Here is a 16,660-nt window from a genome sequence, read left to right as displayed (position 1 = left end):
CTACTTAATTTGGATTGGCTGTTCTTTTTTTTTTTCTTTTTTTTTTTTTTTAAGAGGACAAGAGAGATGAGGCCTATCGCAATAGTTAAATTTTTCTATTGAGAAAAAGTTATTTCGCAATACATATCGTTATCGTTTTATCGCCCAGCTCTAGGCTAATCGTTGTGTCACTTCCGGTGTTTCAGACAATCCCTTTCCGTCAAGGATTTTTAATTTGTTGCGTTTTTTAAATTTGTTGCGGATTTTTAATTTGTTGCTGTCACGAGTTCAAAATATTGGGGATGGATACAGGAGGAAAACCAAAATAACAACACTGGTCCGGCCGGGTCAAGTCAAACGATGATTTTAATGAACTCACGTGTGGGAGATGAACACTGCACGCAGACAGCATAAGATCTCTCACCGAAAACCACACAACAATAGTTTTTAAGAAAATCAGGGTATTGGAACGCCCCCTCATGCGTAAAGTAGGTGCAATACAATCAATGTTGACAACTTTTAACACATTAAAAGAACATCTTCTTCTTCCCGAGGCCAGATCCTTCCCAGTAATCTTCTAACTCTGCTTATCTCCTGGAACAAACAGTCTCTCCTGCAAGCATAATCAAACAGCTACAAGGCTTTGCAGATTGTTATTTAAATATTTGAACTCTCCCCTACACATGAGTTTAACTACTGCTTGTGTGTGTGCGTGTGTGCCTCGACCTCAGCATTCACTCTGTCTATAAGGACAGAGGCCAACTCTTCATGTGTGCAATAACCTAACTGAAACCATACATGTAATATATTAAATAAATGTTCTAATCAAATGCCACTATTCAAAGCTTAATAAAAGAATATAAATGAATAAAGGATCATGATGAATAACATGGTATATGTGTTTTGTAAGCATGTGCGGCCTTCTACGCTCTACGTCACTTCACTCAATAGATCAGCCAGACATCCCGCTGACTGTAGCTTTTAACCCTTACTGACGTGAGCACAACTCCATAATAAGCACCAAGCGGCAATATGTATAAAGATGATCATGGTTACACCTGCAATGAAAGATTATATGGTTATTGTTTTCCTTCTTCACCCCAACCGGTCGCAGCAGATGGCCGCCCCTCCCTGAGCCTGGTTCTGCCGGAGGTTTCTTCCTGTTAAAAGGGAGTTTTTCCTTCCCACTGTTGCCAAAGTGCTTGCTCATAGGGGGTCATATGATATGATTGTTGGGGTTTTCTCTGTATTTATTATTGTGCGATCTATTGTACAATATAAAGCGCCTTGAGGCGACTTTTGTTGTGATTTGGCGCTATATAAATAAAATTGAATTGAATTGAATTGAATTGAATTATACTAACACCTGTAAATAGAAGATCAACATGAGGTTATAACAATCACTTTAATACAAACGTTAATGTAATGTCAATAGCTTCAATAAATGCTTTAATGCAACGCTTATTATATGATTCTAATGCAGTGATAAAATAACAGTAAAATATCCCTTCTCATTGCGGATTTTTAATTTGTTGTGTATTTTTAATTTGTTGCGGTTTTTTAATTTGTTGCAGATTTTTAATTTGTTGTGGATTTTAATTTGTTGCGGTTTTTTAATTTGTTGTGGATTTTAATTTGTTGCGGATTTTTAATTTGTTGCGATTTGCACTTCCCAGCCACCGTAAAAAGTACCTAAAATACATTATACATATAAGTTATAATATATTATATACAAGTGTAGCTGCGCATTGGTTAATTACCCCCCTCAGATTTTTTGAGTTCTGTAAGTTGTGAGGTAGGACCTCCCTGGATTTTAATTGCTTATCCAGCTGTGTGTGTGATATTCTCTGTTTAACTTAGTTTGTTGAAGTGTTCAGTTTTTAGTTTGTGTAATATTATATTTTTACTTAGGTTGTGTTTTTGTTCATATTTGGTATTTATAGTTATCATTTTTAGATTTTCTTCAAGGTTGTTTTATCTGTCCTCCTGTGTTCCCTTTGTCAAGGCTGCCTTTCTCTTAGATCTTCCGTGCTTAGTCAGTCTTGTCTTCATGTTTATTTATCTTTTGTCTATGTCACGCTCTTTTGTAGGTAGTGTAGGTAGAATGGTAACTGGTGAGATGCCGGTTTCTGATTTTGTGGCATACTTGCAGGCCGTAAGGCTCTGGAGGAATGTAGCTGGGTGAACGTCCACATGATAAGTGAGTGGCGTTCTAACTTTGTGTTCCTATAATCCAGAAGAGTCGGTAGGCAGAAGGACAGGCAGGTTAGAGTGGTAAGTTATTTAAGTCCAGAAGAGTGAATTGCAGAGGTAAGCTGAGGATGTTGTGTTGGAGACCAGCATCTGGGTGAAGGGGTTGCAGAGGAGTAACATGATGATTTTATGAGGTTACTAAAGACACAAAGAAATCAAGGTAAGTACATAGCATGAACATACAAACAAGAAGTTATGAGGCCTGGTTACCACCATGAGGTAGCTGATGAACTGGTCAATGCTTGTCTTAGGTACCATCGGGCGACCATGGCTCAGGGGGTTGGGAAGGGCACCTGTAACCGGAAGGTCACCGGTTTGATCCCTGGCCTCTCTGTCCTGGTCGTTGTGTCCTTGGGCAAGACACTTTACCCTACCGCCTACTGGTGTTGGCCAGAGGGGCCGATGGCGCGATATGGCAGCCTCGCTTCTGTCAGTCTGCCCCAGGGCAGCTGTGGCTACAACTGTAGCTTGCCTCCACCAGTGTGTGAATGTGAGTGTGAATGAATAATGTCATTGTAAAGTGCTTTGGGTGCCTTGAAAAGCGCTATATAAATCCAATGCATTATTATTATTATCCTGCTGATTGCCACTGATGGACGACAGGTGGAGAGATACAGGTAAAAACTGTACAATATAAAGCGCCTCAAGGCGACTGTTGTTGTGATTTGGCGCTATATAAATAAAATTGAATTGAATTAAAATTACTGGACACTCCCACGATCATGACAGGCTATTGCCTGGGTGTCTGGTACGCAGGGCCCACAGATGAGAACAGGAAGCATGCACAGAGGCTAACACTGCTGAAAAATTGTTATTTTTTATTTTTTTTTTTTTTTTTAGCTGTCCTCCGCCACTCCCGGAGGCCATCAACTGCTCCTCCTGTCTCAGGAAAACAAGGGCCATCACAGGTGGCCCCTTGCATCTTGCCTACCACCTGTTTGACCCGCTGCCCTCCAGACGGTACCTTAGGTTTATAAGGGTCTCACACCTCCAGACTCACAAACAGCTTTTTCCCCTGGGTTATCTGGATTGTAAAAAAGAGATCATTTATCCTTCAGATGCAGATGTACAGCTGAGTGTAAAGGTCTCTCTTTCGAGGATGCCAATGTTAAAATTTTGGACAGAGAAGACAAATGGATTGAAAGAGGAGTGAAAGAGGAGGTGGCTACGACACCAACAGTCTGATGTCTATAATCCAGTTTTTGAGATCCCTTCCCAGACACCTTAACATATAACACTCACATCCTGGGCCATTTGACCTCAATAAATAATCTAAATCACATGATAGGGTGGGGCTAGGTTTCACTATGGGTTCACCTGAAACCTTGGCTGATTGTGTCCCACACTGTTTTCACACCTTGGCTCGTGTGATTAGGTAGAGGATCAATATGGGGTCCATGACCCTCTTGAGGACACTCCCATAAGGCTTAAAATCTGGGACTCTCAACCAATTGCGCTTAGAACTGAAGAAGCTTCTTGGATGAGAGGTGAAACGTCTTCAAGAAAACTTAAAGAAGTCCAGACGCTTTTATTTCCAAGCTCCTTAGACTACGATGACCTGGATGACTGAGAACCTTCACAGATACATTTAAAATGCTTCTCCTCACATACTTCAATGATCAGGCTCCATCTTATTGTAAAGACCTCCTAGTCCCATCTCACCCTAATAGAGGTGACTTCTGATTCTTTAAAAGTATAATGGTAGGCAGAGCCTTCAGCTTTCAGGACCTTCTGTTGTGGAACCTGCACCATCGCTTGCCACGTGGCCAACCTCTGGACGAGCTTCGCCGTCGCCGCTGGACAAGTCAGGGGTGCCAACGTTCTGGGCAGATTCCCTCTAAAGTAGGTTTGGGAGCATGGCTCCCTGGCCTCAGTGCCACTGCAGCGGAGGCGGACGCACCTTAGCGGCATCCTCATATACGCCTCGCTGGCTTTAAAGTCCGTACTGGGTCCTGTCTGGTCTGTGTTGTTGTTGTCATTCGTGAAGAGTTCAGCTGTGCGCTGAAATGCTGCAGCTGTGTGTATGTGTAACGTGACAGCAACAGCAATAAAAGATGCTGCAAAGCATGGAAATGTAGACGGGTCTGCTGCAGTATGTTTACGAATTGAAAGACTGATTACAGGAGAACCGCCATCCATAACCCCCAAAACCAGCAGAGAGCCAAGTAGAATTCCACCAAGCGCGAACAGCTAAACCTCATAGAAGATGAAAATGCCATTTTGGATGTCGCCAGAATTGTGAGTCTGCTTGGAGAGCTGTCTTGGATGACTGTGTCAAGGAGGGAGCGTTTAGATGACGTTAGTGAGAGCACTTGAGAAGTAAAGGGAAGCCTTGAGGAATTATGCGCACAGCAGAGTTCAGATGTCTTAAAAGGAGCGATAGAGGACAGAACCTGGCATGCCAGTACATGAGGGTTTGGGTGGTGCTTTGTGAATGCAGGATAGATGGCAGAGAAGACTGGCAACACTGTGCCAGGAATGTGCACTGTTATATTTTGTGAAAGATGTATAGATGGAGGGAAACTGGAATCCCAGTGGGGAAAGCTTGCTGCTACATTTGTGAAAAGGGGATAGAGGGAAGAGAGACTGGCATCCAAGCACAGGCCGAAGGGGCGGTGTGGCAGCAATTTTTCACACCAGCCTATTAATCAACGAAAGACCAAGACAGACTTTTAATTCATTTGAAAGCCTGATGCTTAGCCTTGTCCACCCGAACTGTAAAACTCAGAAACCAGTCTTACTTGTTACCATCTATCGTCCACCTGGGCCTTACACAGAGTTTCTGTCTGATTTCTCAGACTTTTTATCTGATTTAGTGCTCAGTTCAGATAAAATAATTCATGTGGGTGATTTTAACATCCATGTAGATGCTAAAAATGACAGCCTCAACATGGCATTTGATCTGTTATTAGACTCAATTGGCTTCTCTCAAAATGTAAAAGAACCCACCCACCACTTTAATCACACTCTAGATCTTGTTTTAACATATGGCATAGAAACTGAACATTTAACAGTGTTTCCTGAAAACCCTCTCCTGTCTGATCATTTCCTGATAACATTTACATTTACAATAATTGATTACCAGCAGTGGGCAGTGGGTAGTAGACTTTATTACAGTAGATGTGTTTCTGAAAGCGCTGTAACTAAGTTTAAGAATATAATCCACCCACTGTTATCATCTTCAATGGCCTGTACCAACACAGAGCAGAGCAGCTATCTGAATGCTACTCCAACAGAGGTCGATTATCTTGTTAATAATTTTACCTCCTCACTACATGTGACTCTGGATGCTGTAGCTCCGGTGAAAACTAAGGCCTCAAATCAGAAGTACCTGACTCCATGGTATAATTCTCAAACACGTAGCCTAAAGCAGATAACTCGTAAGCTGGAGAGGAAATGGCGTGTCAAAAATTAAGAGGATCATCATTTAGTCTGGAGAACTAGTTTGTTGCTTTATAAGAAAGCCCTCCGCAAAGCCAGAACATCTTACTATTCATCACTGATTGAAGAAAATATTAAGCATTAATTAATGCTTCAATCTTAAATATGATCAACCTATCTCTAATAATTGGCTATGTACCACAGGCCTTCAAGCTCGCTGTAGTTAAAACTTTACTTAAAAAAAACCCATCTCTAGACCCAGCAGTCTTAGCTAATTATAGGCCAATCTCCAACCTTCCTTTCATATCAAAAATCCTTGAAAGAGTAGTTGTCAAACAGCTAACAGATCATCTGCAGAGGAATGGCTTATTTGAAGAGTTTCAGTCAGGTTTCAGAACTCATCACAGCACAGAAACAGCTTTAGTGAAGGTTACAAATGATCTTCTAATGGCCTCTGACAGTGGACTCATCTCTGTGCTTGTCCTGCTAGACCTCAGTGCAGTGTTCGATACTGATAACCATAATATCCTATTAGCGCGATTAGAACATGCTGTAGGTATTACAAGTACTGCACTGCAGTGGTTTGTATCATATCTATCTAATAGACTCCAATTTGTGCATGTAAATGGAGAGTCCTCTTCACACACTGAGGTCAACTATGGTGTTCCACAGGGTTCAGTGCTAGGACCAATTCTGTTTACATTATGCAGTGGAACCCCAGCTTACGAAGACCCCATTTAACGACAAATTCAAGTTACGAAGGCACTTAACAGCAATATTTTTGCCCATGGTAAGACAAAATGCCCGTGTAATGAAATCCGTTTGCGAAATGCGTTTCGCTGTTCCACGTGAAAGACGTATTGTTGTTGCAGTGCGCTATTTCGTGTGCTTTTCGTTTGCAATTAGCCTATCGTTCATTCATAATGGGGCCGGCATAAGGCATAAATATGAGCAAGTTTAAAAAAAATATCATTGCACAGTGTACGCACATTAATTAACGTAAATGTAAGTTTTAGTTTTAATGTTTAAATTAAATTCCATAATGTTATGTACATGTAGACGTACATATGTATGCATGCATACATATGCTTTCTTCAGCCTCCACCAAGAACTTCGTCTTCAGCCAGCATCGCCTCACTCAAAAGGCGATGGAAAAAGGTGACTTACGAAAGACCCTCTGGAACGAATTAATTTCGTAAGTTGGGGTTCCACTGTACATGCTTCCCTTAGGCAGTATCATTAGAAGACTTAGCATACATTTTCACTGCTATGCAGATGACACCCATCTCTATCTATCTATAAAGACAGATAACACACACCAATTAGTTAAACTGCAATTAGTTAAATTGCAGGAATGTCTTAAAGACATAAAGACCTGAATGGCCGCTAACTTTCTGCTTCTTTTTTTTTTTTTTTTTTTTCTTTTTAATTTATTTATTTAAACAACTCACTTGTCTAATACACATACAGTTTCTTCAGAATAATAGAATACTAAGAGAGTCACAAACTTAAGGGGAAAAAAAAGCAGAGAAATTAGAAAGAAAAAGAAACAAACAATATATATATATGTATAAAAATATAAATACATATATAATAATAATTAGAAAAATAAGATAAAGTAAAAGAAAAGAAAGAAAAAGGAAACATGCCTGTGGTGTCAAACATTTCAATCATTCATTTCAAATTCTCTTTTTTTGTATGCCCATCTTCATTCAGCTGTCTTTTTTTGTTGTTTGTTTTTCCCTTTTGTTGTACATCAACCATTTTCCCCAGTCCTTCAAAAAGCGTTCTTCCTTTAATTTCAGTTTATATGTAAGGTTCTCCATCTCCATAATGTCCTCCACAATTGCTACCCACTGCTTCTTTCCTGGTGTTTCTGTCTTAAGCCAGTTTTTGGTGATGGCCTTCTTTGCTGCCAAAAGGAGAATCTTAGCCAGGTAACGATCCTTTACATCTACAGTACCTTCCAAGTATCCTAGATACAAAACAAGGCAGGTTCTAGGAACTATATAACCTAATATATCACAGAAAGCTGAGTGAATTTTGACCCAGAAAGTGTGAATTTTTCTGCATTTCCAGAAAATGTGTGTATGGTCTGGTTCATCCCAGCCTCCAACATTGTTGTTGTGTATTGGTTTGTTTATTTTTAATCTTAGGTGTAATAAAGTAGCGAATTTGATTTTTCCAGATGAATTCTCTCCACTTTAATGAGTGAGTTGTATTCTTATGTTCTTTCCATGTTTCATACCACACCTTCTCAGTGATTTCTTCATTCAGCTCTCTTTCCCATTTTACTTTAACATATACAGTTGATTCCTGTCTTGATTCCATCAAACATTTGTATAGGGTAGACACTGTTCTTGAAATAACACTTTTATATGCTAGCATAATTATTTTTATAATAGGATGGATTTTGTCTTCCTTTATTTTTATGTTTTTATTAAAGTAATCTCTCACCTGTAAGTATCTAAAAAAATCCTTGTTTTTTAAGTTGTATTCTCGTTTTAATTCTTCAAAACTTTTAATTTCTCCTTTTTTGATTAATAAACAAATTGCTGTGATTCCCTTTTCATTCCAATTTTTAAAACCAAGATCCAATTTTCCTGGTCTAAATTCTTCATCGAAGGCTATCCATTTTAGCAAACCAAGCTCTTTACCAATTCTTAACTCCTTTACTGTATCATACCATACATTTAATGTAAAGGATATTATCGGGTTCCTATCTTGGTCTTTAGTTATGTATTCAGGGATCTTTTTATACCCATGTTTGTTTGAATTGGGACATTGAGTGTGGGGAGCTCCACATCCTTCCAGCGAGCCCCGTAATCGTCACTACACCAATATGTTATCTGGCGTATCTGTGCAGCACGAAAATATTCTTTTAAATTAGGAAGCGACATTCCTCCTTTCTCCTTAGTGAGCTGTAAAGTAGTGTATCGTACTCTTGGCCGCTTGCCTTCCCAGACAAATCTAGATATATACTTATCCCATTCTGAGAATTGGGTTTGAGGTATGCTTATCGGAAGAGAGAGGAATAAATATAACAAGCGTGGTAAGATATTCATCTTTATCACATTTATCCTGTCACTAAATCCTAACGGATATGTATTCCATCTTTCCATATCCTGCCTTATCCTGTTATTTATATGTCCATAGTTACTTTGATATAGTTTGGCATAGTTTTTGGTTATATTTATACCTAAATATTTAAGGGTTTTTGCCTCCCACTTTATTTCCCATTCCTTAAGATTTTGAGTTGGTGTACAATTAAACATTAGAACTTTAATAGCCCCACATTTAGTCTCCATATTGTGTTTTTTGGTCTACCTTTAAGATAGATTTTTAAGTAGATAGCACTATGATCCGACACATCTGCCACTCCAATCCAACAATCTGCTATTATATCTCGATTCCCTTTTCGTATAAAGAAGTAGTCTATTCTTGAATATACATAATGTGTTGCTGAATAATGACTATAATTCCTCTGTAGCGGATGCAAAGCTCTCCAGACATCAAAATAGTTAATGTCTTCCAATGTATATCTTACTAATTTTGGAATTGAATTTTTATTTTTCTTCAGGCTGGTTGTGTCCAAATCACTATCTAATATCACATTGAAATCTCCTCCACAAATGCATATACCTTCTGCTTCTAGCACAAGAATATCAAAAATTAATTTAAAGAATTCCTTATTACTTTCAGGGGGGGCATACACATTCATCAATGTGACCATTGTTCGATTAATCACACCTTTCACAATAACATATCTACCTTCCTTATCCTTTATTTCTTTGTGAGATTGAAACTTAAGGGAATTAGTTATGAGAATTGCAACCCCTCTTTTCCTAGAGTTTGTATGAGAGCTGTAAAAGGTGTTTTTGAACCCAAATTTCCTCAATTTTTCATGTTCTATTTTTGATAAATGAGTTTCTTGTAGGAAAGTTATCTGTGTCTTCTCCTTTTTCAGTTTAGTGATAATCTTGGCTCTTTTAACTGGGTTACAAATTCCATTAACATTTAAGGACATACACTTTATTTCTTCATGAGTAGTGAGCATTATCCTTTTGCGATCTACTAGCTATCTTTTGAGACCCCCACAGGCACCCCATTGAACCCTTGTTTAAACAAAACATTTTCATTAACAAATTACAACTCAGTTTAACTATGTACAGATAAGAGGACTTATCTGTACATAGTTGTTGTTCCTCTCTTTGTTTTTGGGGGGTATGTCTCTCATATTGAAAGGGCCCCCCTCCAGTAATGAGATATGACTCACGAAAGATTGTCACACTCATACTAGTCCTTATTATTGTGTACTGTCCATCCCTGGCCAACTTTGTGTTTCCATATAATCCTATCAGACACACCTTGAATCCATCTTGTTGTCATACGTCTCCATATACGCCTCTCAGGCATTGTTATCGTTATGCTGAAATTCTTGAAGTCTCTCTCGAGCTCGCCTGCTAGCCACCCCAGCATACGTGGGCCGGACCGGTTCCATGTCGCTGCCCCAGTTGACAGACGTCCTTCAGTGCTCTCTCTCTCCCGGCTGTTTATCCCTTTTTCCACTTTGTATCCTCTCTCTTGCAGGTCATTAGCAGCCTCCTCTGCGTTGCCATAAGTTTTCACTCCATTTGGCCAGTGGATTCGCATCTTGCTGAGAGGAGTCTGAAAACGGATGCCTTCTTTCTTTAATATCTTTTTGATATTCACGTATGCTTTACGTTCTTGCACCATTCTCGCCGAGTAGTCGTGGTCAAAATAAACCCTGCTTCCGTCCAGAGTGACTATTTTCTTTTCCCATGCCTTTTTAAGTATCATCTCTTTAGTTGTGAATTGTTGGAAATTGACAATGACTGACCTTGGGGGGAGACCCGCTGCCGGTTTCGGGGTTAACGCTCGGTGTGCGCATTGAATCTGGAGATTGATGTTAATATTAAGCTGCTCTCTGAGCCAGATTTCCAGAAACTGGGCCAGCGATTCTGCCTTAGATTCGGCTCCCTCTTGTATTCCGTAGATCCGCAGATTGTTACGTCTGGATCGCAGTTCCAAGTCATCCAATTTGGTCATCATCGATTTTTGTTCTCTCATTAGTTCTGTGAGGGTTTGATTGGCCTCGTGGCTCCACGTCTCTATTTCTTCCGTGCGGGTGAGCGCGGCTTCTAATTTCCCTTCTTGTTCTTTAAGTTCTGTAGTCATGCTCTTAAACTTCTGGTCGATGTCTTCTTTGAATTTAGACAGTTCGTGTCTCATTTGGCCTGTAATTTCTTCTTTGAATGTCATGAAGTCTGATTTCAATTCGTTTTGGAGGGATTGAATTTGTTTGCTAATACAATCCAGTCCGTTTTGAAACGCGGCCATATTAGCTTCGGGTGCTAGCTTGTCCTCGTTGTTCGGATGTTTTATGTCTTTACCTTGGGTGTCCGTAGTTTTTTTATTCTTTACTTTTGTTGTCCCTCCGCTCATCTTCCAAAGTTGTTTTGTCTCACGCTTTAATTCGTGTTTTAGCGGAGTTTATCTACTTGGCTTGTGGGAGCTCTGTACTTATGCGACCATACTGCTCTACCGTCACACCGGAAGTCCAATTTTCTGCTTCTTAATTCAGATCAAACTGAAGTTATTGTACTCGGCCCTCAAAATCTTAGAAACATGGTACCTAACCAGATTCTTACTCTGGATGGCATTACCTTGGCCTCCAGTAACACTGTGAGGAACCTTGGAGTGATTTTTGACCAGGACATGTCCTTCAATGCACATATTAAACAAATATGTAAGACTGATTTCTTCCATTCGTGCAACATTTCTAAAATTAGAAATATCCTGTCTCAGAGTGATGCTGAAAAACTAGTTCATGCATTGTCAAAGGAGTTTGCAAAGAAAAGCGTCTGGACTTCTTTAAGTTGCTTGAAGACGTTTCACCTCTCATCCGAGAAGCTTCTTCAGTTCTAAGGTCAACTGGCCGAGAGTCCCAGATTTAAACCCAGTGGGAGTATCCCCCCAAAGAGGGACAAAGGACCCCCTGGTGATCCTCTAATCACATGAGCCAAGGTGTGAAAGTGGGTGTGGGACCTAATCAGCCAGGGTTTCGGGTGAGCTCATTGTGAAACCTGGCCCCACCTTGTCATGTAATTCACATGACAAGGTGGGGCCAGGTTTCACCTGAGGTCAGATGGCCCAGGATGTGAGTGGGCAAACTCCTTTGACTACAATGACCTGGATGACTGAGAACCTTCACAGACATAGTTCATGCATTTATTACTTCTAGGCTGGACTACTGTAATTCACTATTATCAGGAAGTCCTAAAAACTCCCTGAAAAGCCTTCAATTAATCCAAAATGCTGCAGCAAGAGTCCTGACAGGAACTAGAAAGAGAGAGCATATTTCTCCTGTTTTGGCTTCCCTTCATTGGCTCCCTGTTAAATCCAGAATTGAATTCAAATCCTGCTCCTCACATACAAGGTCTTAAATAATCAGGCCCCATCTTATCTTAACGACCTTGTAGTACCATACCACCCTATTAGAGCACTTCGCTCTCACACTGCAGGCCTACTTGTTGTTCCTAGAGTATTTAAAAGTAGAATGGGAGGGAGAGCCTTCAGTTTTCAGGCCCCTCTTCTGTGGAACCAGCTTCCAGTTTGGATTCGGAAGACAGACACTATCTCTACTTTCAAGATTAGGCTTCAAACTTTCCTTTTTGCTAAAGCATATAGTTAGGGCTGGACCAGGTGACCCTGAATCCTCCCTTAGTTATGCTGCAATAGATGTAGTCCCATGATGCATTGAGTTTTTCCTTTCCAGTCACCTTTCTCACTCACTGTGTTACAGTTTTTCTCGATTGGTTTGGCTCATTTCTTGAAACCGAGATGACATTCTCAAAACCATAAGGTCATTTGGCCAAACAGTCTTACAGTGCTGCCCAACATTATAGCTCACTAGCAAAATCAAATATCTTTCCCCAAACTCTTCGTCCGTGCTTCAAAAGCAGATTCCTTTCCCATATAAAAGGTCAGTACAGTCAAAATAGCACAGATCCTTCTCAATTGCCTTGGCACATGTGCATTCATTTAGTGCTTTTGTCAGAATAACCTGGATGGTTTAGCACAACACCATGGATCCCCTGCAAAAGCTCATATCTCTCCCAAAAGAGTTTATCCATGTGTCAAAACTAAATATCCTTCCCATATAAATAGTCAATGCCCCCAAAATGCATTATACCTTTGGCATTGTTTAAGCACTGCAAGTCAAAATGCTTAAACGTTTTGTCACTGAGGCACAAGTCTAGCAACAGAATACCACTATGAATAAAACCAAAAGATTTTACAGTAAAATCAGCCTCCAATAAACCACTCATACTCAAGGAAACTGTAAACATTTTTATTCGTACAAAGAAATGTTAACATTAGAGAACATACTGTGAAAAGAAAACATATACAGGAGTCTGTAAATGTGAACAGTTATAAACACAAACAAAAAACAAAAAAAAACAAAAAAACTCTGGCCTACCATACTGTAAATAAAGTTTCAGAACTATAGTACAGTAATATTTTCAGTGGTCGCCATTGTCACCCTCTCTTTCCTGGCCACCATCCTCATTCTCCTGGCCATCGACGCGCTGCTCTCTGTCAGGCCATAAATTCTCATCCACATCGCAACGGATATTTTCTCGTGCGATGCAGCGAGGAAGAAACGGCGTGAATGTCTCAACCATCCCCTACATTGATCCCCTGTGATGTCCTCACATGCAGCATCCATTGCATGCAGCAGGGCCCTCTGGTCTTGAGCCTGATGCTCATACACCCTCCACCTCCAAGCTGAAAAAAAACTCCTCAATTGGATTTAGGAAAGGAGAGTAAGGTGGAAGAAACTCCATTAGCATCCGGGGATGGGTGGTGAACCAGGTTCTGATGCGTGGGCATGCGTGGAAGTTCACATTATCCCACACAATGACATAATGTGGTAGCTGAGGTCCTTCTACACCTCTCTCATTTTCTGGGATCAGATCAGTATAAAGGTGGTCCAAAAATTGAGGAGCTTTTGTGTATTGTAGGGCCCTAAACTGGGAATGTGTGTGCCACACCTCTTTCTGATATAGCGGCACACATTGTTATATTTGCTCCTCGCTGGCCTGGGACATCCACAGTGGCTCGGTGGCCAATGATGTTACGGCCACGCCTTCGACCTTTGGCCAGGTTGAAGCCAGCTTCATCAACGAACACTAGGATGTGAGGGGTTTCGTTGCCTTCTAATGCCATTATTCTCTACAGTAGAATAGAAATAAATCTAATCAGTCAAGTAGAGACAGATACTGCAGGGAGGATCTAAAGTACTGTACAAACAGGGAGTGGAAAACTGAAGACAATTTCTAGGCAAAATGCTCTAGTCACACAAAGCTGGATTCTGAAGGTGAAAAGGATAACGCAAAACAAAAAAACAGTGGTAACCATGTCTTACTGTAATAGTGTTACAATGATAGACAACCAGTAGTTGACTTACATGCACATACTGGTACCGCAGCCCTTTCACTCTGTCAGAGTTTCTCTCAAATGGTACCCTGTAAATCTGTTTCATGGTCATCTGATGTTTCTTCAATACCCGGTCTATTGTGGAGATGCTGATAGAGTTTATATTTTGGAACATTACATTGTCTAGCAGGATTGCATTACGAATCTGTCTCAGTGTGATGGCATTATTTGCAATGACCATGTTGCATGTTTCTCGTTCTTGTTGTTCATTTAGAAGTTTTCTTCTGCCACCCACTTGAGGCTGTCGTCCAATCCTAGACATACAAGTCAAAGGTCAACACTGTAAATTTGTTACAAAATGAGTTACCAATGTAATTGTACTGCTGTCTTATGGTACTAGAAGTGTGATGCACTGCACAGTGACTGGAATACTATTCACAGTATTTTCTCCATTTTTTTGTCTTTGTCATTTTTATAGTATCATATAACATCACATGACGATATTACAGTACTCTAGGCCTACACACACACACCAACACTGAATAGTTCAATAGCATAGTTCTGTACCTGTTTTCCCTGCGAAAGGTTTGGATGATGGAGGAGACTGTAGACCGAGGCACATTAGGCTGCACTCGGCGACCTGCCTCTGCCATTGTGAGGCGATGGTTTATAACGTGGTCAATAAGGGTGGCCCGGATTTCATCTGGGACATCATGGTGCCTCCGTGCTCCTCGGCCTCTTCCCCCTATTCCTCCAAGCATTCTCACTCCTCCTCTTCCTCTTCTTCTTCCTCCTCTTCCTCGAGCAGGAAGTTGCTGTTGTACTTGGCGAGGTGCTTCCATGTTCACACTGCAAATGAAACTGGCCCCGGGCCAAGCTCTGTCTATATACTTTTGGCAGCAGTCATAATCATAGACAACACCTGTCAGGTATCTGAACAACCTGTTTGATTGGTCATCTGAGATGTGGGAAACTGCTCCTTCGTTAGTTCTAATTTCACCTGATTGATTGTCAAGTACTGTCATAACTTTATCAAATGTTCCAAGATATTCTTTCATGGTATTATATCTTTGACTAATTTTGACAGTTGAACAGACAATTGTGCATATGATGACTTACACAATGAAACCATGCTGATATGTTTTGGAGTGAGTGACCATTTCACTGAAAAATCAACTAATCAGTTTAGATCGGCAAGATCTATTTATTTGGAAAATGTGCTAAATGTGGGCTCATTGTGCTAACTGTAGCTACTTGTACATAATCATTTGAAAAGAAGCACAGAGTCACTTGAGACATGTACTAAAGCATTTGCAATTTGATTAAACCAATGAAAAATGACATTCTGTTGTGAACAATTGCAAGGTGGTTTGGAGATTTGTCCATGTTATTTTGAGAATGTCATCTCGGTTTCAGGAAATGAGCCAAACCAATCGAGAAAAACTGTAATAGACGTCTCTGCATTGAATCATACCTGTTATTAACCTCTGTCTCTCTTCCACAGCATATCTTTATCCTGTCTTCCTTCTCTCACCCCAATCGGTCACAGCAGATGGCCCCGCCCCTCCCTGAGCCTGGTTCTGCCGGAGGTTTCTTCCTGTTAAAAGGGAGTTTTTCCTTCCCACTGTTGCCAAAGTGCTTGCTCATAGGGGGTCATATGATTGTTGGGTTTTTCCTCTGTATCTATCTACTGTACAATATAAAGTGCCTTGAGGCGACTGTTGTGATTTGGCGCTATATAAATAAAAGTGAATTGAATTGAATCCTGGTGCCAGAAAATTTTGCAACTACAAATTGCAAAGGAGGGATAGTAGAGCAATAAACTGGCAACCCAGTGCCCATAAGTGTTTTTTTATTTTTTTTATTTTTGCAAATGACAGATGGCAGAAGCTGCCAATCCAATACCAGAAAAGCAAGCTGCATTTTGTGAATGAGAACCTGGCATCCTGGTGTCAGGAAGTTTACTGGTGCATATTGCAAAGGAAGGACAGTAGGGCAATATGTTGTTTGTGTGTTTTTTTGTGCAAATTATGGATATATGAAGGAATCTGGCATCTGGCACAAGATAGTGAGCCTGGGGCTCAGAGACAACGTTAACTATAGGAGATGCTTGCAGATGCTTTGGGCACCATCCCCACTAACAGTATTACTAAAACCATTTAGCTCATTTACATCACTGCCTAGAAGCACTTCGGTATAAAATGAACCTTCACAGATACAAAGAAAAAGAAGATTGGAAGCCAAAATCAGGAAGGATGTTAGCTAACTAATGATAAAGAGGTACAACAGGGTTTCCATAACAGAGGGTCTGGAATATACCATACAGAGACTCACAGCTCTGGTCACTTAGCTGAAGAGATATACCAGAGAAGCAGAGGCCAAAAGAATAAATGGCCTGTTCTCCATAGGGATCTATGGAGAACAGGCCATTTATTCTTTCATTCTTTCATTTATTCTTTCATCTTTCATGGTGTATTGTCAGCTACAAGGGGGACACCTACCCAGAACTGAAAATAAGCAATATTAGAAGAACATCTGAGAGAAAAAGGTGTCACACTACACCAATGCCAAGTGGCTGGTGGGC

Source organism: Oreochromis aureus, linkage group 3 (genome assembly GCF_013358895.1).
Source record: "Oreochromis aureus strain Israel breed Guangdong linkage group 3, ZZ_aureus, whole genome shotgun sequence".
NCBI lineage: Eukaryota > Metazoa > Chordata > Actinopteri > Cichliformes > Cichlidae > Oreochromis > Oreochromis aureus.
Note: the sequence above shows the minus strand (reverse complement) of the source record.